The following is a 24473-nucleotide window of genomic DNA, read 5'->3' as shown; positions in this document are numbered from 1 at the left end:
TGCTTTCAGGTACAATCTTGTTGCTGTGAAATGTCCCGTATACCTGCTGCATGCAAGATGAAAGAGCAGTTATTTAGTCTAAAAGCTATTGGGAGGTTCTGAATGCCTCTGTCTAAAGCTCTGTACAGCATTCACACACGCCAGACACCAATAAGTGCAGTTGCTATTCATACCCAACACAGCTATAATACACTAAAATACTTTCTGTCTCTCCAATGTGTCCCCCCCAATGGAGATATGGAGTGGGCCAGATTTTGCATTAGGGCTTTCATATAAGCCTACGCTATTTCATAGAAGAAGAGAGAGGTGAAAGTGCTGATTGTAGAACTATGGTAACTAAACACACAGATAGAGACAGTAGGTGCTGTGAGAGAGAGGGATAGAGGGAGAGACAGGGAGAGAATGAGACAGGGAGAGACAGGGAGACAATGAGACAGGGATAATGAGAGAAGAGGAGAGGGGAAAGGAATAGGGATAAAAATAGGGGAGGGAGAGAGGGAGAGAATGAGACAGGGATAATGACAGAAGAGAAGGGGAAAAGAATAGGGATAAAAAATAGGGAGAGGAAGAGAGGGAGAGAATGAGACAGGGATAATGACAGAAGAGGGAAAAGAATAGGGATAAAAATAGGTAGAGGGAGAGAGGGAGAGAATGAGACAGGGATAATGACAGAAGAGAAGAGGGAAAGGAATAGGGATAAAAATAGGGAGAGGGAGAGAGGGAGAGAATGAGACAGGGATAATGAGCGAAGAGAAGAGGGAAAGGAATAGGGATAAAAATAGGAGAGAGGGAAAGAATAGATAAAAATAGGGAGAGGGAGAGAGGGAGAGAATGAGACAGGGATAATGACAGAAGAGAAGAGGGAAAGGAATAGGATAAAAATAGGGAGAGGAAGAGAGGGAGAGAATGAGACAGGGATAATGACAGAAGAGAAGAGGGAAAGGAATAGGGAGAAAAATAGGGAGAGGGAGAGAGGGAGAGAATGAGACAGGGATAATGACAGAAGAGAAGAGGGAAAGGAATAGGGATAAAAATAGAGAGAGTGAAAAGAATAGGGATAAAAATAGGTAGAGGGAGAGAGGGAGAGAATGAGACAGGGACAATGACAGAATAGAAGAGGGAAAGGAATAGGGAGAAAAATAGGGAGAAGGAAAATAATAGGGATAAAGAGAGGGAGAGAGGGAGAGAATGAGACAGGGATAATGAGAAAAGAGAAGAGGGAAAGGAATAGGGATAAAGAGAGGGAGGGGGAAAAGAATAGGAATAAAGAGAGGGAGAGGGAAAAGAATAGGGATAAAGAGAGGGAGAGGGAAAAGAATAGGGATAAAGAGAGGGAGAGAGGGAAAGGTAGCCATCCATGTAGCAGCCATCCAGCCACCTTGTTTATTAACAGTGTTCGTCTCTAACTGGGTCACACTGTATTGGTGGAGCTGTACTATGCTCTCCCTCTCTCTTCCCAGATCCCTCTCTCTTTTCCTCTCCTGCTCTCTCTCCCTTTCTTACTAAACACACACATGCAGGCCTGAATGCACACACACACTGTTGTGTGTCACGTCCGAGAAAGAGATTTCCTTGAGATTTTGTTTTGCCTCAATATCCTCAAGCTCTTTTAAGGGGCAGCAATTAAAGAGCCACTTCCCTCCTTGTTCCAAAGGCACGGCTGTCTGGCATGTAGTAAGGAGAGGAGAGGAGAAGGGATGAGAGGGGGTGAGAGGTCAGAGACAGACAGACAGACAGACAGACAGACAGACAGACAGACAGACAGACAGACAGACAGACAGACAGACAGACAGACAGACAGACAGACAGACAGACAGACAGACAGACAGACAGACAGAGCTGGAAAATGTTTTCACTAACATTCTCAACCTCTTTCTGGCCCAGTCTGTAATAGCTACATGTTTCAAACAGACCACCATAGTCCCTGTGCCCAAGAATGCCAAGGCAACCTGTCTAAATGACTATCACTCACACTCACATCTGTAGCCATGCAATTATTTGAAAGGCTGGTCATGGCCCACATCAACACCATCATCCCAAACACCCTAGACCCACTCCAATTCACATACCGCCTAAACAGATCTACAGATGATGCAATCTCTATTGCACTCCATTACCACCCTCTCCCACCTGGCCAAAAGCAACACATACGTGAGAATGCTGTTCATTGACTATAGCTCAGCGTTCAACACCATAGTGCCCTCCAAGCTCATCACTAAGCTAAGGACCCTGGGACTGAACACCTCCCTTTGCAACTGCATCCCAGACTTCCTGATGGGCCGCCCCCAGGTGGTGTAGGTAGGAATATTTGCCATGCTGACCCTCGACACAGGGCACCTCAGGGGTGTGTGCTTAGTCCCTTCCTGTGCTCCCTGTTCACCTACGACTGTGTGGCCGTGCACAACTCCAACACCATCATTAAGTTTGCTGATGACACGATGGTGGTTGGCCTGATCACCATCGACGATGAGACAGCCAATCGGGAGGAGGTCAGTGACCTGGCAGAGTGGTGCCAGGACAACAACCTCTCTCTCAAAATCAGCAAGACAAAGGTGCTGATCGTGGACTACAGGAAACAGAGTGCCGAGCACGCCCCCATGCACATTGACAGGGCTGTAGTGGAATGGTTCGAGAGCTTCAAGTTGCTCAGTGTCCACATCAATAAGGAATTAAAATGGTCCACACACACCAACACAGTCATGAAGAAGACAAGACACCACCTCTTCCCCCTCAGGAGTCTGAAATGTTTTGTCATGGACCGTCAGATCCTCAAAAAGTACTACAGGTGCACCATTGAGAGCATCTTGACTGGCTGTATCATCACTTGGTATGGCAACTGCTTGGCATCCGACCACGAGGTGGTACGGAGGGTAGAGCCTACGGGAAAGTACATCACTAGGGCGATCTCCCTGCCATCCAGGACCTCTATACTAGGCGGTGTCAGAGGAAGGCCCTAAAAATGGTCAAAGACTGCAGCCACCCAAGTGAAAGACTGTTTTCTCTACCGATGCAACAAGTCTGGAACCAACAAGACCCTGAACAGCTTCTACCCCCAAGCCATAAGAATGTTAAATAGTTAGTCCGGGTAGCTATTGGTAAACTATTTAACTATCTGCATTGACCCTTTTTGCACTAACTCTTTTGACTCATCACATACGCTGCTGTTACTGTTTATTATCTACCCTGTTGTCTAGTCACTTTATCCCTAGATATATGTATATACTCTATATATTCCAAACTATGTGGAAACCCCTTCAAATTACTGGATTCTGCTGTTTCAGCCACACCTGTTGCTGACAGGTGTATAAAAATCGAGCACACAGACATGCAATCTCCATAGACAAACATTGGCAGTAGAATGGCCTTACTGAAGAGCTCAGTAACTTTCAACGTGGCACCGTCATAGGATGGCACTTTACCAGCAAGTCAGTTTGTCAAATTTCTGCCCTGCTAGAGCTGCTCCACTCAACTGTAAGTGCTGTTATTGTGAAGTGGAAACAGGTGGAGGCTGCTGAGGTGAGGATGGCTCATAATAATAGCTGGAACGGAGTGAACGGAATGACATCAAACACATGGAAGCAATGTGTTTGATGTATTTGATACCATTCATCAACCCCATCAAACACCTTTGGGATGAATTGGAATTAAGACTGTGAGTCTAATCGCCCAACATCAGTGCCCAACCTCACTCATACTCTTGTGGCTAAATGGAAGCAAGTCCCCACAGCAATGTTCCAACATCTAGTGGAAAGCCTTCCCAGAAGAGTGGAGGCTGTTATAGCAGCAAAACAGTAACCAAGTCCGTAATAATGTCCATGACTTTGGAATGAGATGTATGTGTCCACATACTTTAGGTCATGTAGTGTATCTAACTCAATTACCTCGTACCCCTGCACATTGACTCGGTACTGGTACCACGTGTATGCAGCCAAGTTAGAGTTACTTGTTGTGTATTTATTCCTTGTGTTATTCTTTTTCTATTATTTCTCTGTTCTCTCTCTGCATTGTTGGGAAGGGTCCGTGAGTACGCATTTCACTGTTAGTCTACACCTGTTGTTTACAAAGCATATGACAAATACAATTTGATTTGATTGATTTGTCAGAGAGCACCATCTGGGCTGTCATATCTACTGAGCTCTATATAATCATCTGGAGGAGCTGGGGGGTCGGCTGGCGAGTGTGTCTGTATGCGGATTAATGAGTATGTGTGAGCAGTCCTTTCAGAGCGCTGTCCGTTAGGTGCCTCTGATGGTGTGTTCAGTATTCAGATCACACCCAGGCCCTCTCTATTAGAACTCATTACACTGGTAAAGGGGAGAAAGAGAGGGAGAGTGGAAGACGAGAGGAGAGGAAGAGATGAGAGGACAGGAGGAGAGGAGGAAAGGATGAGAGGAAGAGAAATAGAGAGAGGTGGATATGAGAAAAGAGGTGGAGAGGAGAATGGGATCATTGGAAGAGAGGAGACGAGTGGAGAGGAGGAGAGATGAGAAAAATAGGCGAGGATGAGAGGAAGAGGAGAAGAGGATCCTTCAGCCCTCTTTTAACACATGGTCAACCATCTGTCCAAAAGTCAACACTACAGTTTACACAGAAATCAACACTACCATCATTCACAACTTTAATATAACATTTACAGAGGGGTCAATGCTACCATCACAACACTAATATACAGTTTACAGAGGGGTCAATGCTACCATCACAACACTAATATACAGTTTACAGAGGGGTCAATGCTACCATCACAACACTAATATACAGTTTACAGAGGGGTCAATACTACCATCACAACACTAATATACAGTTTACAGAGGGGTCAATGCTACCATCACAACACTAATAAACAGTTTACAGAGGGGTCAATGCTACCATCACAACACTAATATACAGTTTACAGAGGGGTCAATGCTACCATCACAACACTAATAAACAGTTTACAGAGGGTCAATACTACCATCACAACACTAATAAACAGTTTACAGAGGGGTCAATGCTACCATCACAACACTAATAAACAGTTTACAGAGGGGTCAATACTACCATCACAACACTAATAAACAGTTTACAGAGGGGTCAATGCTACCATCTCAACACTAATATACAGTTTACAGAGGGGTCAATGCTACCATCACAACACTAATAAACAGTTTACAGAGGGGTCAATACTACCATCACAACACTAATAAACAGTTTACAGAGGGTCAATGCTACCATCTCAACACTAATATACAGTTTACAGAGGGGTCAATGCTACCATCACAACACTAATAAACAGTTTACAGAGGGGTCAATACTACCATCACAACACTAATATACAGTTTACAGAGGGGTCAATGCTACCATCACAACACTAATAAACAGTTTACAGAGGGGTCAATACTACCATCACAACACTAATATACAGTTTACAGAGGGGTCAATGCTACCATCTCAACACTAATAAACAGTTTACAGAGGGGTCAATGCTACCATCACAACACTAATAAACAGTTTACAGAGGGGTCAATGCTACCATCACAACACTAATATACAGTTTACAGAGGGGTCAATGCTACCATCACAACACTAATAAACAGTTTACAGAGGGGTCAATGCTACCATCACAACACTAATAAACAGTTTACAGAGGGGTCAATGCTACCATCACAACACTAATATACAGTTTACAGAGGGGTCAATGCTACCATCACAACACTAATATACAGTTTACAGAGGGGTCAATGCTACCATCACAACACTAATAAACAGTTTACAGAGGGGTCAATACTACCATCACAACACTAATATACAGTTTACAGAGGGTTCAATGCTACCATCACAACACTAATATACAGTTTACAGAGGGGTCAATGCTACCATCACAACACTAATAAACAGTTTACAGAGGGGTCAATGCTACCATCACAACACTAATATACAGTTTACAGAGGGGTCAATGCTACCATCACAACACTAATATACAGTTTACAGAGGGGTCAATGCTACCATCACAACACTAATATACAGTTTACAGAGGGGTCAATGCTACCATCACAACACTAATATACAGTTTACAGAGGGGTCAATGCTACCATCACAACACTAATATACAGTTTACAGAGGGGTCAATGCTACCATCACAACACTAATATACAGTTTACAGAGGGGTCAATGCTACCATCACAACACTAATATACAGTTTACAGAGGGGTCAATGCTACCATCACAACACTAATATACAGTTTACAGAGGGGTCAATGCTACCATCACAACACTAATATACAGTTTACAGAGGGGTCAATGCTACCATCACAACACTAATATACAGTTTACAGAGGGGTCAATGCTACCATCACAACACTAATATACAGTTTACAGAGGGGTCAATGCTACCATCACAACACTAATATACAGTTTACAGAGGGGTCAATGCTACCATCACAACACTAATATACAGTTTACAGAGGGGTCAATGCTACCATCTCAACACTAATATACAGTTTACAGAGGGGTCATTTCGGTCACTCCGAAATCTTAAGGTCAGGCATTTACTCTGAATGGTTAAGGTAAGGGTTAAGCTTAGGGATAGGCTTGTTCTCTGACATCCTTCCTTTGACCTCTTGCATTATTTGTGTCTGTTGGCTCCTCTACAGATGTTAAAACATTGGGTTAGTCTAGTAAGACATTTATGAACTATGTTATTAACTCTGAATGGTTAAGGTAAGGGTTAAGGCATGGGATAGACTTAAAACAAGAATCTGAAAAACGACTTTCTGTTGCTGGATTTGAACATGCAACCTTACACCAGAGGCAGATGCTTACACCCGAGCAAAACCACCTATGCTCGAACACACACACACACACACACACACACAACAATAGGGATGGAAATCTGTTTTGGAATGTATAAAAAAGGACATGTTATTATAACTAATAAACCCTTGATGAAAATAGATTCTGATTGCATTGTTGCTATGACAATGGTGCCATCCTCATTCTGTTTTGGGAGGGAACAGGTGTGGAGGTGTGTGAGTGTTCAACTAGCAATCAGAGAAGCAGCTGCTGGTGGTAAGAGGTGTCTGTTGTGTTCTTCAGGGTAGTGACCTACAGGCTGAAGCGAGCTGACTGACTCTGACCACACACATAATTACAGTGTATACCAGGAAGCTACAGGTACAGCCACGCCCCTTCATGGAGCAGCTTCTTTTACTCTCCTATAAATATAATGACTATTACCTAAGATACTTTTAGGAGTTTTAGAGACAGGAGAGAGTTTGCTTCATTGAACAGGAGACTGACAGGTCATGTGGATTTCTGGAATGTTTACAATTGTTTAAAAAAAAAGTCTTATTACATACAGCCGGGAAGAACTATTAGATATCAGAGTGACGGTAACTCACCAGCACTATCAACATTATGACCAGGAATACGACTTTCCCAAAGCAGATCCTTTGTTCGCACCACCCAGGGCAATTGAACTGATTCCAGAGGCCGACCCAAAACAACGCCAGCAAAAAAAGGGTTCTCGGAGCGGTCTTCTAGTACGACTTAGGAGGCGTGTACACCACCCACCACCTCCGAGTATATTACTTGCTAATGTTCAGTCCCTGGATAACAAAGTTGACGAAATCAGGGCAAGGGTCTCTTTCCAGAGAGACATCAGGGATTATAACATACTCTGTTTCACAGAGACATCTCTCGGGATATACTGATTGTTTTGATCACATGGACTGGGATACGTTCTGGGTAGCTTCAGAGAATAATATTGACGTATACACTGAAACTGTAACTGAGTTTATCCGGAAGTGTATAGGAGATGTTGTACCCACTGTGACCATTAAAACCTACCCTAACCAGAAACCGTGGATGGATTGCAGCATTCGCATAAAACTGAAACGCGAACCGCCACATTTAAACATGGCAAGGTGATTGGTAATATGGCAGAATACAAACAGAGTAGGCATTCTCTCTGCAGGGCAATCAAACAGGCAAAACGTCAGTATAGAGACAAAGTGGAGTCACAATTCAATGGCTCAGACACGAGACTTATGGGGCAGGGTCTACAGACAATCACAGACTACAAAATGAAAACCAGTGAACACCGACGTCTTTCTTCCGGACAAGCTTAACACGTTCTTTGCCTGCTTTGAGGATAACACAGTGCCACCGACGCTGCCCGCTACCAAGGACTGTGGGCTCTCCTTCTCTATGGCCGACGTGAGTAAGACATTTAAACGTGTTAACCCCGCAAGGCTGCCGGACCAGACGGCATCCCTAGCCATGTCCTCAGAGCATACGCAGACCAGCTGTCTGGTGTGTTTACGAACATATTCAATCTTTCCCTATCCCAGTCTGCTGTCCTCACATGCTTCAAGATGGCCACCATTGTTCCTGTACCCAAGAGTGCAAAGGTAACTGAACTAAATGACTATCACCCCGTAGCACTCACCTCTGTTATGAAGAAGTGCTTTGACAGACTAGTCAAGGATCATATCACCTCCATCTTACCTGTCACCATAGACCCACTTCAATTTGCTTACCGCCCCAATAGGTCCACAGACGATGCAATCGCCATCACACTGCACACTTTCCTATCTCATCTGGACAAGAGGAATACCTATGTAAGAATGCTGTTCATTGACTATAGCTCAGCATTCAACACCATGGTACCCTCCAAGCTCATCATTAAGCTCGAGGCCCTGGGTCTGAACCCTGGCCTATGCAATTGGGTCCTGGACTTCCTGACGGGCTGCCCCCAGGTGGTGAAGGTAGAAAACAAAACCTCCACTTCGCTGATCCTAAACACTGGGGCCCCACAAGGGTGCATGCTCAGCTCCCTCGTGTACTCCCTGTACACCCATGACTGTGTTGCCAAGCACGCCTCCAACTCAATCATCAAGTTTGCAGATGACACAACAGTAGTAGGCTTGATTACCAACAATGACGGGACAGCCTACAAGGAGGAGGTGAGAGCTCTGTGAGTGTGGTGCCAGGAAAATAACCTCTCACTCAATGTCAACAAAACAAAGGAGATGATCGTGGACTTCAGGAAACAGCAGAGGGAGCATATCCACATTGACGGGACAGCAGTGGAGAAGGTGGTTCCTCAGCATACACATCACTGACAAACTGAAATGCTCCACCCACACAGACAGTGGGATGAAGAAGGCACAACAGCACCTCTTCAACCTCAGGAGGCTGAAGAAATGTGGTTTGGCACCTAAAACCCTCAAAAATGTTTACAGATGGACAATTGAGAGCATCCTCTTGGGCTGTTTTCTGCCCCTCCCAAAAGATAGAATTTGTAGATAATTGGCCCTCTTTCTGGGACTCACCCACAAACAGGACCAAGCCTGACCTGCTGAGGAGTGACGGACTCCATCCTAGCTGGAGGGGTGCTCTCATCTTATCTGCCAACATAGACAGGGCTCTAACTCCTCTAGCTCCACAATGAAATAGGGTGCAGGCCAGGCAGCAGGCTATTAGCCAGCCTGCCAGCATAGTGGAGTCTGCCACTAGCATAGTCAGTGTAGTCAGCTCAGCTATCACCATTGAGACCGTGTCTGTGCCTCGACCTAGGTTGGGCAAAACTAAACATGGCGGTGTTCGCCTTAGCAATCTCACTAGGATAAAGACCACCTCCATTCCTGTCATTACTGAAAGAGATCATGATACCTCACATCTCAAAATAGGGCTACTTAATGTTAGATCCCTTACTTCAAAGGCAATTATAGTCAATGAACTAATCACTGATCATAATCTTGATGTGATTGGCCTGACTGAAACATGGCTTAAGCCTGATGAATTTACTGTGTTAAATGAGGCCTCACCTCCTGGCTACACTAGTGACCATATCCCCGTGCATCCCGCAAAGGCGGAGGTGTTGCTAACATTTACGATAGCAAATTTCAATTTACAAAAAAAAAAATGACGTTTTCGTCTTTTGAGCTTCTAGTCATGAAATCTATGCAGCCTACTCAATCACTTTTTATAGCTACTGTTTACAGGCCTCCTGGGCCATATACAGCGTTTCTCACTGAGTTCCCTGAATTCCTATCAGACCTTGTAGTCATTGCAGATAATATTCTAATCTTTGGTGACTTTAATATTCACATGGAAAAGTCCACAGACCCACTCCAAAAGGCTTTTGGAGCCATCATCGACTCAGTGGGTTTTGTCCAACATGTCTCTGGACCCACTCACTGTCACAGTCATACGCTGGACCTAGTTTTGTCCCATGGAATAAATGTTGTGGATCTTAATGTTTTTCCTCATAATCCTGGACTATCGGACCACCATTTTATTACGTTTGCAATTGCAACAAATAATCTGCTCAGACCCCAACCAAGGAACATCAAAAGTCGTGCTATAAATTCACAGACAACACAAAGATTCCTTGATGCCCTTCCAGACTCCCTCTGCCTACCCAAGGACGCCAGAGGACAAAAATCCGTTAACCACCTAACTGAGGATCTCAATTTAACCTTGCGCAATACCCTAGATGCAGTTGCACCCCTAAAAACTAAAAAAATGTCTCATAAGAAACTAGCTCCCTGGTACACAGAAAATACCCGAGCTCTGAAGCAAGCTTCCAGAAAATTGGAACGGAAATGGCGCCACACCAAACTGGAAGTCTTCCGACTAGCTTGGAAGGACGGTACCGTGCAGTACCGAAGAGCCCTTACTGCTGCTCGATCGTCCTATTTTTCTAACTTAATTGAGGAAAATAAGAACAATCCGAAATTCCTTTTTGATACTGTGGCAAAGCTAACTAAAAAGCAGCATTCCCCAAGAGAGGATGACTTTCACTTTAGCAGTGATAAATTCATGAACTTCTTTGAGGAAAAGATTATGATTATTAGAAAGCAAATTACGGACTCCTCTTTAAACCTGCGTATTCCTCCAAACCTCAGTTGTCCTGAGTCTGCACAACTCTGCCAGGACCTAGGATCAAGAGAGACGCTCAAGTGTTTTAGTACTATATCTCTTGACACAATGATGAAAATAATCATGGCCTCTAAACCTTCAAGCTGTATACTGGACCCTATTCCAACTAAACTACTGAAAGAGCTGCTTCCTGTGCTTGGCCCTCCTATGTTGAACATAATAAACGGCTCTCTATCCACTGGATGTGTACCAAACTCACTAAAAGTGGCAGTAATAAAGCCTCTCTTGAAAAAGCCAAACCTTGACCCAGAAAATATAAAAACTATCGGCCTATATCGAATCTTCCATTCCTCTCAAAGATTTTAGAGAAGGCTGTTGCGCAGCAACTCACTGCCTTCCTGAAGACAAACAATGTATACGAAATGCTTCAGTCTGGTTTTAGACCCCATCATAGCACTGAGACGGCACTTGTGAAGGTGGTAAATGACATTTTAATGGCATCGGACCGAGGCTCTGCATCTGTCCTCGTGCTCCTAGACCTTAGTGCTGCTTTTGATACCATCGATCACCACATTCTTTTGGAGAGATTGGAAACCCAAATTGGTCTACACGGACAAGTTCTGGCCTGGTTTAGATCTTATCTGTCGGAAAGATATCAGTTTGTCTCTGTGAATGGTTTGTCCTCTGACAAATCAACTGTACATTTCGGTGTTCCTCAAGGTTCTGTTTTAGGACCACTATTGTTTTCACTATATATTTTACCTCTTGGGGATGTTATTCGAAAACATAATGTAAACTTTCACTGCTATGCGGATGACACACAGCTGTACATTTCAATGAAACATGGTGAAGCCCCAAAATTGCCCTCGCTAGAAGCATGTGTTTCAGACATAAGGAAGTGGATGGCTGCAAACTTTCTACTATTAAACTCGGACAAAACAGAGATGCTTGTTCTAGGTCCCAAGAAACAAAGAGATCTTCTGTTGAATCTGACAATTAATCTTAATGGTTGTACAGTCGTCTCAAATAAAACTGTGAAGGACCTCGGCGTTACTCTGGACCCTGATCTCTCTTTTGAAGAACATATCAAGACCATTTCGAGGACAGCTTTTTTCCATCTACGTAACATTGCAAAAATCAGAAACTTTCTGTCCAAAAATGATGCAGAAAAATTAATCCATGCTTTTGTCACTTCTAGGTTAGACTACTGCAATGCTCTATTTTCCGGCTACCCGGATAAAGCACTAAATAAACTTCAGTTAGTGCTAAATACGGCTGCTAGAATCCTGACTAGAACCAAAAAATTTGATCATATTACTCCAGTGCTAGCCTCTACACTGGCTTCCTGTCAAAGCAAGGGCTGATTTCAAGGTTTTACTGCTAACCTACAAAGCATTACATGGGCTTGCTCCTACCTACCTCTCTGATTTGGTCCTGCCGTACATACCTACACGTACGCTACGGTCACAAGACGCAGGCCTCCTAATTGTCCCTAGAATTTCTAAGCAAACAGCTGGAGGCAGGGCTTTCTCCTATAGAGCTCCATTTTTATGGAACGGTCTGCCTACCCATGTCAGAGACGCAAACTCGGTCTCAACCTTTAAGTCTTTACTGAAGACTCATCTCTTCAGTGGGTCATATGATTGAGTGTAGTCTGGCCCAGGAGTGGGAAGGTGAACGGAAAGGCTCTGGAGCAACGAACCGCCCTTGCTGTCTCTGCCTGGCCGGTTCCCCTCTTTCCACTGGGATTCTCTGCCTCTAACCCTGTTACGGGGCTGAGTCACTGGCTTGCTGGGGCTCTCTCGTGCCGTCCCTGGGGGGTGCGTCACCTGGGTGGGTTGATTCACTGTTGTGGTCGGCCTGTCTGGGTTGCCCCCCTTGGGTTGTACCGTGGCGGAGATCTTTGTGGGCTATACTCGGCCTTGTCTCAGGATGGTAAGTTGGTGGTTGAAGATATCCCTCTAGTGGTGTGGGGGATGTGCTTTGGCAAAGTGGGTGGGGTTATATCCTTCCTGTTTGGCCCTGTCCGGGGTGTCCTCGGATGGGGCCACAGTGTCTCCTGACCCCTCCTGTCTCAGCCTCCAGTATTTATGCTGCAGTAGTTTATGTGTCGGGGGCTAGGGTCAGTTTGTTATATCTGGAGTACTTCTCCTGTCCTATTCGGTGTCCTGTGTGAATCTAAGTGTGCGTTCTCTAATTCTCTCCTTCTCTCTTTCTTTCTCTCTCTCGGAGGACCTGAGCCCTAGGACCATGTCCCAGGACTACCTGACATGAGGACTCCTTGCTGTCCCCAGTCCACCTGGCCATGCTCCTGCTCCAGTTTCAACTGACCTGAGCCCTAGGACCGTGCCTCAGGACTACCTGACATGAAGGCTCCTTGCTGTCCCCAGTCCACCTGACTGTGCTGCTGCTCCAGTTTCAACTGTTCTGCCTTATTATTATTCGACCATGCTGGTCATTTATGAACATTTGAACATCTTGGTCATGTTCTGTTATAATCTCTACCCGGCACAGCCAGAAGAGGACTGGCCACCCCACATAGCCCGGTTCCTCTCTAGGTTTCTTCCTAGGTTTTGGCCTTTCTAGGGAGTTTTTCCTAGCCACCGTGCTTTTACACCTGCATTGTTTGCTGTTTGGGGTTTTAGGCTGGGTTTCTGTACAGCACTTTGAGATATCAGCTGATGTACGAAGGGCTATATAAATAAATTTGATTTGATTTGATTTGATTTGATCTGTATCACCACCTGGGATGGCAACTGCACGGCCCACAACCACAGGGCTGCACCATGCATCACTGGGGGCCAACTACATGCCCTCCAGGACATCTACAGCACTCGATGTCACAGGAAGGCCAAAAAGATAATCAAGGACAACAACCACCCGAGCCACTGCCTGTTCACCAGGAGACTGATAAACAGCTTCTATCTCAACGACTGTTAAATAGCCATCATTAGCACAGAGAGGCTGCTGTCTATATACACAGACTTGAAATCATTGGCCACTTTAATAAATGGAACACTAGTCACTTTAATAATGTTTACATGTCTTGCATTACTCATCTCATATGTACAGTATATACTGTAGGTCGCAGTTGTAAATGAGAAATTCTCAACTAGCCTACCTGGTTAAATAAAGGTGAAATTTAAAAAAATCAAATAATAATAATTCTATTCTATTCTATTCTACTGTATCATAGTCTATGCCGTGCTGACAGTGCTCATCCATTGATTTATATATTCTTCATTCCATTCCTTACTTAGATTTGTGTGTATTGGGTATATGTTGTGAAATTGTTAGATATTACTTGTTCAATACTGTCCGAACTGGAAGCACAAGCATTTCACTACACCACAATAACATCTGCTAAACATGTGTATGTGGTCAATAACATTTGATTGGATTGTGAAACACACACCAGCAGCTAGGATACAAAATTGGATATTAAAACATGTCAAATCAGCCATATCTCACTCCCCAAGAGAGCCTCTTAACTAAATTGTTACTTGGAGCAGTTAAAACAACAACACACAACAGGAATAGAAAGAGTCAACCAAGTCATGCTGCCCTGAACATTCTGATATGCATTTTGGTGGCTGAATATAAAACATATTGTCATCCTATGACATTTCATAATATGACGACTCTCATATTTCTACTGCTTCTAAGTCTCTTAGTCTCTTTCCTCGTAGTCTGTGTGACGTTTGTTCTCCCAGCAAAATGTCAAAGGTGTCTGTCTGTGTAAGACCAGGCAATCAGTGACCATGAGACATTAACGTTACATCACCAGCCAGCTGGGTAAACAGCTCAGGCCTCATGAAAGGAAAATGAGATGGGAGGTAAGGAACTATCTGTGTCCTAGACAGTCTATCCTTGGACAACAGTGTCTACAATGTCTGACAATGTCTTTCTTTCTCAAGCACTTTTTACCTTGAACAAGGTAGGCTATCACTACAACACAACAGCAGTTGGCATTGAGGGACCCTCCTGTTACTGACTAGCATAACAATGAGAGAGAGACTGAGTACTGTATGTATGTGAGGTAAATGACTAGCTAGTACTGAACCAGCCACAACAGAGGAAGGCAACTTTTATAAGTAATAACAACTCCAACCACTTCACAAACTTATTATACTGTCCCATTACTTTATAATCACTATATTATCTTGGAAAAGATAGAAAGGAGAAAGAGCGAATGATAATCTTGCAACAGCAGAACAGTAATATTCATAATCACAACAATAATGAGTGAATTAGAGGCGTGAAGTTTAACATGTTATTCACTGTCCTATCTCCACCATACAGGACTTTGGCTGTGTGCATCAAGCGTCTCAGGGTGCTGATCTAGGATCAGGTCCCCTATGTCCATGTCATTTGTGATCTAGAAGGCTAAACTGATCCTAGATCAGCACTCCTACTCTGAGACTCTTGATACCTGTGAATCCTGGTCTTTAAAACCTCTTAAGGATCTGCCCCTTTTTTCCCTCCAATTTTTGCCAAAAATGAACTAAGCTGCATTTGTTCCTGCCCTGCACCCACCCTCACATCACATCAAATCCACTTGTTCCTGCCCTGCACCCACCCTCACATCACATCAAATCCACTTGTTCCTGCCCTGCACCCACCCTCACATCACATCAAATCCACTTGTTCCTGCCCTGCACCCACCCTCACATCACATCAAATCCATTTGTTCCTGCCCTGCACCCACCCTCACATCACATCAAATCCATTTGTTCCTGCCCTGCACCCACCCTCACATCACATCAAACCCATTTGTTTCCTCACAGCACCATTTCAGCTAAACCAAATGATGGTTCTGAATTATAGATGAGCGCCAGAGAGGAAGAGGGTAAAAAGAGAAGATAAAAGAGGGGGATACACAGTGTTCTCTGATAAACACTTCTCTGCCCTCAACACATCTAGAGCAGTAGCCTACAACACATTATTCCAACATTATTCTGTATGTTATGTGTATGTGATATTAGATGTATGTTATTTAAAAATAGAATTGGATCGTTAGCTGTTCCAACAATGCTGTCCAACTGACATTGCTAATGAATCTATGCACACTCATACCATATTTTATTCATCAATGAATAGGACAATAAGCAATGAATTCATGAGACAGTGACTGAATAAACCTAACAATAAACACTATTCAATATCCCCTAAGTGTGTGTATGTTGGGTGATTGACTGTGTGTGTGTGGTGATTGAGTGTGTGTGTGTGTGTGGTGACTGACTGTGTGTGTGTGGTGATTGAGTGTGTGTGTTTGTGTGTGTGTGTGTGTGTGGTGATTGACTGTGTGTGTGTGGTGATTGAGTGTGTGTGTGTGGTGATTGAGTGTGTGTGTGTGTGTGTGGTGATTAAGTGTGTGTGAGTCCATATGTGTGTGCATTAACAGAGGCAGGTGCTCTCCAGGCTTTATCTCTCTCTCACCCTGACCCTCCAAAAAATAAGAGGAGGAAGAGGGATGGATATAGAGATTGGGGGAGTAGAGGAGGAGGAGGGATGAATGTTGGGAAGTAGAGGAGGAGGAGGGATAGATATAGAGAGTAGGGAAGTAGAGGAGGAGGGGGGATGGATACAGAGAGTGGGGAAGTAGAGGTGGAGGGGAAGTAGAGGAGGAGGAGGGATGGATACAGAGAGTGGGGAAGTAGAGGACGAGGAGGGATGATATAGAGAGTGGGGGAGTAGAGGAGGAGGAGGGATGGATATAGAGAGTGGGGAAGTAGAGGACGAGGAGGGATGATATAGAGAGTGGGGAAGTAGAGGAGGAGGAGGGATTGATATAGAGAGTGGGGAAGTAGAGGTGGAGGGGATGAAGAGGAGGAACAGGGATGGATATAGAGAGTGGGGAAGTAGAGGAGGAGGAGGGATGGATACAGAGAGTGGGGAAGTAGAGGAGGGGATGAAGAGGAGGAACAGGGATGGATATAGAGAGTGGGGAAGTAGAGGAGGAGGAGGGATGGATACAGAGAGTGCGGAAGTAGAGGAGGAAGAGGGATGGATATAGAGAGTGGGGAAGTAAAGGAGGAGGAGGGATGGATATAGAGAGTAGGGAAGTAGAGGAGGAGGAGGGATAGACATAGAGATTGGGGGAGTAGAGGAGGAGGAGGGATGAATGTTGGGAAGTAGAGGAGGAGGAGGGATAGATATAGAGAGTAGGGAAGTAGAGGAGGAGGGGGGATGGATACAGAGAGTGGGGAAGTAGAGGTGGAGGGGATGAAGAGGAGGAAGAGGGATGGATATAGAGAGTGGGGAAGTAGAGGAGGAGGAGGGATGGATGGATATAGAGAGTGAGGAAGTAGAGAAGGAGGGATGGATACAGAGAGTGGGGAAGTAGAGGAGGAGGAGGGATGGATATAGAGAGTAAGGAAGTAGAGGAGGAGGCGGGATGGATATAGTGAGTGGAAAAGTAGGGGTGGAGGGGATGAAGAGGAGGAAGAGGGATGGATATAGAGAGTGGGGGAGTAGAGGAGGTGGAGGGATGGATATAGAGAGTGGAAAAGTAGAGGTGGAGGGGATGAAGAGGAGGGATGATATAGAGAGTGGGGAAGTAGAGGAGGGGATGAAGAGGAGGAAGAGGGATGGATATAGAGAGTGGGGAAGTAGAGGTGAAGGAGGGATGGATATAGAGAGTGGGGAAGTAGAGGAGGAGGAGGGATGGATATAGAGAGTGGGGAAGTAGAGGAGGAAGAGGGATGGATACAGAGAGTGGAGAAGTAGAGGAGGAGGAGGGATGGATATAGAGAGTGGAGAAGTAGAGCAGGAGGAGGGATGGATATAGAGAGTGGGGAAGTAGAAGAGGAGGAGGGATGGATACAGAGAGTGTGGAAGTAGAGGAGGAGGAGGGATGGATATAGAGAGTGGAGAAGTAGAGGAGGAGGAGGGATGGATATAGAGAGTGGGGAAGTAGAGGAGGAAGAGGGATGGATACAGAGAGTGGGGAAGTAGAGGAGGAGGAGGGATGGATATAGAGAGTGGGGAAGTAGAGGAGGAGGAGGGATGGATATAGAGAGTGGAGAAGTAGAGGAGGAGGAGGGATGGATATAGAGAGTGGGGAAGTAGAGGAGGAGGAGGGATGGATATAGAGAGTGGGGAATTAGAGGAGGAGGAGGGATGGATATAGAGAGTGGGGAAGTAGAGGAGGAGGAGGGATGGATATAGAGAGTGGAGAAGTAGAGGAGGAGGAGGGATGGATATAGAGAGTGGGGAAGTAGAGGAGGAGGAGGGATGGATATAGAGAGTGGGGAAGTAGAGGAGGAGGAGGGATGGATATAGAGAGTGGAGAAGTAGAGGAGGAGGAGGGATGGATATAGAGAGTGGGGAATTAGAGGAGGAGGAGGAGGGATGGATATAGAGAGTGGGGAAGTAGAGGAGGAAGAGGGATGGATACAGAGAGTGGGGAAGTAGAGGAGGAGGAGGGATGGATATAGAGAGTGGGGAAGTAGAGGAGGAGGAGGGATGGATATAGAGAGTGGGGAAGTAGAAGAGGAGGAGGGATGGATACAGAGAGTGTGGAAGTAGAGGAGGAGTAGGGATGGATATAGAGAATGGGGAAGTAGAGGAAGAGGAGGGATGGCAGGTCATCTACTCTTGGGATAGAGTTATGTGAGTTTTGCATTGCGTTTAATGTAGCAGAGAGCCACCAGAGAGTGAACACATCCTCCCAACTACAGTTACACACACACGAGAGAGAGCAAGAGAGAGAGCAAGCAAGAGAGAGATAGAGGGAGAGAGCGGGGTGTGTGTGGTGAAATTAGAGGGGATGAGTGTGTGACAGAGAAAGCGAGAGAGAGGGGGATAATAGATATTACAGTGATACCACCTGGAGGATATTTAGTGAGTTTAATAACGTTAAATGACATCAGTTTATTGTATTTATAGATTGATGGCTGGGAACAGGAGCTGAGGCACGCATACACAATCAACTCTCCCTCTTTCTCGCTCTCTCTCCCTTTATTTAAGAGAGAGAGAGAGAGAGAGGGTTGGGACTATTAATCAAATGCAATCAAATGTATTTATATAAGGTCTCCCTTTTTTAATAACAACATTTGTCATGAAGGATCAGCCATGCTGTGATTCATGGTTCTCAGCACTGCATTTGACTGATTGAACAGAGAGGCTGGACACACACTGGTTGACTCAACATTGTTTCCATGTCATTTTAATGAAATCCCGTTCAACCAATGCCAATTAAACGTTGAATTGACGTCTGTGCTCTTTGGGTTGGCTTTGAATTGAATCCTGTTGGATTATTTTTTGGAGACAAATTGTCAGTTTCCATGAATAGTTGGCATGATATAATTTTGCCGGAGGGGAGGGCTGCTGTTTTACGGGCTCCTAACCAACTGTGCTATTCTGTTGTTTTTTTGGCATTTTTTGTAACTCATTTTGTACATAATGTTGCTTCTATTGCTGCTATCGCGACAGGTATCCTAGTGGTTAGACTGTTGGACTAGTAACTGAAATCTTGCAAGATCAAATCCCAGAGTAGACAAGGTAAAAAACAACAACAAGGCAGTTAACCCACTGTTCCTAGGCCGCCAATGAAAATAAGAATTTGTTCTTAACTGACTTGCCTAGTTAAGTAAATGTCAAATGAAATATAAAAATCATGACTAAAAGAGCTTCTGGACGAAGATTATTTCTTTAATGAGTCCGACGTGAAGGATATACTACTTTGTCGAGACAGGGCCCAAATCCCAGTTATAAGCACAAAGAAAATAAGGAGAAAAGGGGGGAGAAGGGCGGGGTGCCTTGTAAGAATTTGCAGAAGAATAGGTAAACCACCACTTCCCTCGGTATTATTGGCCAAGGTGCAATCATTGGAAAATAAACTGGACGATCTACGATTAAGATGATCCTACCAATGGAACATTAAAACTGTAATATCTTATGTTTCACGAGATCTGGCTGAACGACAACACAGATAATATAGAGCTGGCTGGCTTCTCCATGCATCGGCAGGACAGAGCAGCTACGTCTGGTAAGACGAGGAGTGGGGGTGTGTGTTTATTTGTCAATAACTGCTGGTGCACGATGTCTAATATTAAAGAAATCTCAAGGTATTGCATGCTTGAGGTAGAATACCTCATGAGAAGTCATAGACCACACTATCTACCAAGATAATTCTCATATGTATTATTTGTAGCTGTCTATTTACCACCACAAACTGATTCTGACACTAAGACTGCACTCAACGAGCTGTACAAGGCCAAGCAAACAAGAAAATGCTCATCCAGAAGCGTCGCTCCTAGTAACTGGGAACTTTAATTTGAATTTCTACCAGCATGTCACATGTGCAACCAGATGGGAAAAAAACTTTAGTCCACCTTTACTCTACACACAGAGACGCAAACAAAGCTCTCCCTCGAACTCCATTTGGCAAATCTGACCATAATTCTATCCTCCTGATTCCTGCTTACAAGCCAAAACTAAAGCAGGAAGTACCAGTGACTCGCTCATTACGGAAGTGGTCATATGATGCGGATGCTACGCTACAGGACTGTTTTGCTAGCACAGACTGGAATATGTTCTGGGATTCATCTGATGGCATTGAGGAGTATACCACCTCAGTCACCGGATTCATCAATTACTGCATCGACGGCGTTGTCGTCACAGTGGTCGTAAGTACATGTCCCAACCAGAAGCCCTGGATTACAGGCAACATCCGCACCGAGCTAAAGGCTAGAGCTGCCAATTTCAAGGAGCGGCCCGCTAATCCAGTCTCTTAAAAGATGTCCCGCTGTCCACTCAGACAAACCATTAAATAGGCAAAGCGTCAATACAGGACTAAAATTGTATCCGACAACACTGGCTCTGACACTCGTCAGATGTGGCAGGGCTTGAAAACTATTATGGACTACAAAGGGAAACGCAGCTGCAAGCTGCTCAGTGATGCGAGCCTACCAGAGGAGCTTAATACCTTTTATGCTTGCTTCGAGGCAAGCAACACTGAAGCATACATGAGAGCACCAGCTGTTATAGATGACTGTGTGATCACGCTCTCTGTAGCCGATGTGAGCAAGACCTTTAAACAGTTCAAAATTAACAAAGCTGCGGGGCCAGACAGATTACCAGGACGTGTACTGCGAGCATGCTCTGACCAACTGGCAAGTGTCTTCACTAACATTTCAACCTCTCTCTGACAGTCTGTAATACCAACATGTTTCAAACAGACCACCATATTCCTTGTGCCCAAGAAAGCGATGGTAACCTGCCTAAATGATTACACCCCCGTAGCACTCACGTCGGTAGCCATGAAGTGCTTTGAAAGGGTAGTCATCAACACCATCATGCCAGAAACCCTAGAGCCACTCCAATTCACATACCGCCCCAACAGATCCACAGATGACGCAATCTCAATAGCACACCACACTGCCCTTTCCCACCTGTGCAAAAGGAACACCTATGTGAGAATTCTGTTCTTTGATTACAGCTCAGCATTCAACACGATAGTGCCCACAAAGCTCATCACTAAGCTAAGGACCCTAGGACTAAACACCTCCCTCTGCAACTGGATCCTGGACTTCCTGGCGGGCCGACCCCAGGTGGTAAGAGTAGGCAACAACACAACTGCCACGCTGATCCTCAACACTGGGGGCCCTCAGGGGTGCATGCTTAGTCCACTCCTGTACTCCCTGTTCACCCACGACTGCGTGGCCAAGCACGACTCCAACCCCATCATTAAGTTTGCAGATTACACAACAGTGGTAGACCTGATCACCGACAATGATGAGACAGCCTACAGGGAGGAGGTCAGAGACCTGGCAGTGTGGTGTCAGGACAACAACCCCCCCCCACACACACTGTACTCCTCTCCATCCTGTGGTTATGTGGCTATTGGAGGTCCAACCGAACTGTGATTTGTGTTCCCTATAGAGATCAGAAAGAGCTGCTGTTTGATTGGCTGCAGACATACAGTTGAGATAGCCCCCAGCACACAAACATAATTACTGGTTCTAATCCAATCACACAGACCCACCATGATTACGTGCACCCACACACAATCACATCACAAAGAGATGGACAGGGAGGGAGAGGAGGGAGGGAGAGGAGGAGGGTGAGAAAGAGAGAGATAGATGAGGTAATGCAAAGGGATTTGGAAACTGGACAGCGGGAGACGGGAGAAAAACAGGAGAAAAACGAAACATTTAGTGTGTGTGTGTATTTGTGTGTGTGTGTGTTTGTGTGTATTCATGTGTGTGGGTGTGTGTGTGTTCAAATAAGGAGGAATGACATGACTGAGATAAATATTAGTGAAGGCTAATTCAGTAGTGTTTTTTTGACAGCGTGGTGTGAGCCCAGCATGAACACAGACACCACGGTAAACCTCTGACAAGGTCCATTACACACACGGACAGGCTGCTGTTCCTCTGGCTCTGAGCTTACAGATACAAAGAGAGTGAAGGGATGGTGTTGCATTATAATACACACAGTAACAGTCGGATCTGTCTGACACGGTGCAGCAGAGAGAAAACCAGTGTCAGGACAGAAACATAGGGCAGGGAGTTCATATGAGAATAACATATCGTATTCTCTGTTACGTCTTCTTAAACAACCAACTCTAATCTTAGAAATGAATTACAAGCTACATGGAAGAACAAAGCGTTGTTATCAATTTGTTCTTACAAAGCCTTAACAAATCTGTTAGTATTGAAATATGATCAAACATACTATTTCCATGTGCTGTATTCTGTCTGCACATTGTAGCCCAGTCAGACAGACAATACCAGCTGCTGTCAGCAGGCCCACCAGGCTGTAGCAGGCTATAGAGGGCTTCTGGGCTGGAAGAATTGACCCCTTACTACCTTTGTCATTACACTTCCATTAGAGACACCTCCCACTGACCTTATTAACTCAATGTGTTGCCCAATAACACTGCTTTCTTGGGCCACAGAGAGGATATATAGAGGATAGCTTGGTATCTGGGGAAAATCTAGATCAGTGGTAGAATAAATAGATGTGTGTTAGACCTTCTGCCACTCCCTTCATGAGATAATCATGCTTGCTCACATGCACACAGAGTAAGGTACTCCTCAGAGATGTTCAGAGAGAAGGCTGGTTAGTGGTGAATAACATGACCTACTAATGACTATCTGTCTCCAACACAGACTGACTGTTTTGATAGACACACATCTGAGATGTTCTGTAACCTTCTGTTTCACAACATATCCTTTATAATTACAACTACAAAAGTGCACTGTGGTGTGGTGTGTGTGTGTGTGTTGTGGTGTGTGTGTGTGTGTGTGTGTGTGTGTGTGTGTGTGTGTGTGTGTGTGTGTGTGTGTGTGTGTGTGTGTGTGTGTGTGTGTGTGTGGTGTGGTGTGTGTGTGTGTGTGTGTGTGTGTGTGTGTGTGTGTGTGTGTGTGTGTGTGTGTGTGTGTGTGTGTGTGTGTGTGTGCAATACCATGGATAGATCCATGCTTTAGTGCCTCCTGTTTTCTCCACAGCCATGTGGATGATTAACAGTGTTGAATATTTAATGTTGTCCAGCTGCTGTTCATCTGCAGGCCATTCTGAGAGACAGACAGACAGACAGACAGACAGACAGACAGACAGACAGACAGACAGACAGACAGACAGACAGACAGACAGACAGACAGACAGACAGAGCTGGAAAATGTCTTCACTGACATTCTCAACCTCTTTCTGGCCCAGTCTGTAATAGCTACATGTTTCAAACAGACCACCATAGTCCCTGTGCCCAAGAATGCCAATGTAACCTGTCTAAATGACTATCACTCACACTCACATCTGTAGCCATGCAATTATTTGAAAGGCTGGTCATGGCCCACATCAACACCATCATCCCAAACACCCTAGACCCACTCCAATTCACATACCACCTAAACAGATCTACAGATGATGCAATCTCTATTGCACTCCATTACCACCCTCTCCCACCTGGCCAAAAGCAACACATACGTGAGAATGCTGTTCATTGACTATAGCTCAGCGTTCAACACCATAGTGCCTTCCAAGCTCATCACTAAGCTAAGGACCCTGGGACTGAACACCTCCCTTTGCAACTGCATCCCAGACTTCCTGATGGGCCGCCCCCATGTGGTGTAGGTAGGAATATTTGCCATGCTGACCGTCAACACAGGGCACCTCAGGGGTATGTGCTTAGTCCCCTCCTGTGCTCCCTGTTCACCTATGACTGTGTGGCCGCACACAACTCCAACACCATCATTAAGTTTGCTGATGACACGATGGTCGTTGGCCTGATCACCATCGACGATGAGACAGCCAATCGGGAGGAGGTCAGTGACCTGGCAGAGTGGTGCCAGGACAACAACCTCTCTCACAAGGTCAGCAAGACAAAGCAAGACAAAGGGGTCCCCAGAGACACACACATGGACTGGCTCCTGGCATCACGTTTCATGGGACAATTCAGTGGCCTTATGGCTAGAATGTCCGACTAAGATTGGAAGGTTGGGAGTTTGGTCGCAGCCGAGTCACACCAGACTGTAAAAATAGGACCCAATGCGTCTCTGCTTGGCACTCAGCATTAAGGTTGATAGATTGGGGGTAAGGCCCTGCGATAGACTTGTGTCCTGTCCAGGGGGTGTATTAGTACATCAAGCTGCTTACGCTACAGA

The sequence above is a fragment of the Oncorhynchus keta genome, unplaced genomic scaffold (assembly GCF_023373465.1).
Source record: "Oncorhynchus keta strain PuntledgeMale-10-30-2019 unplaced genomic scaffold, Oket_V2 Un_contig_5562_pilon_pilon, whole genome shotgun sequence".
Taxonomy (NCBI): Eukaryota; Metazoa; Chordata; class Actinopteri; order Salmoniformes; family Salmonidae; genus Oncorhynchus; species Oncorhynchus keta.
Note: the sequence above shows the minus strand (reverse complement) of the source record.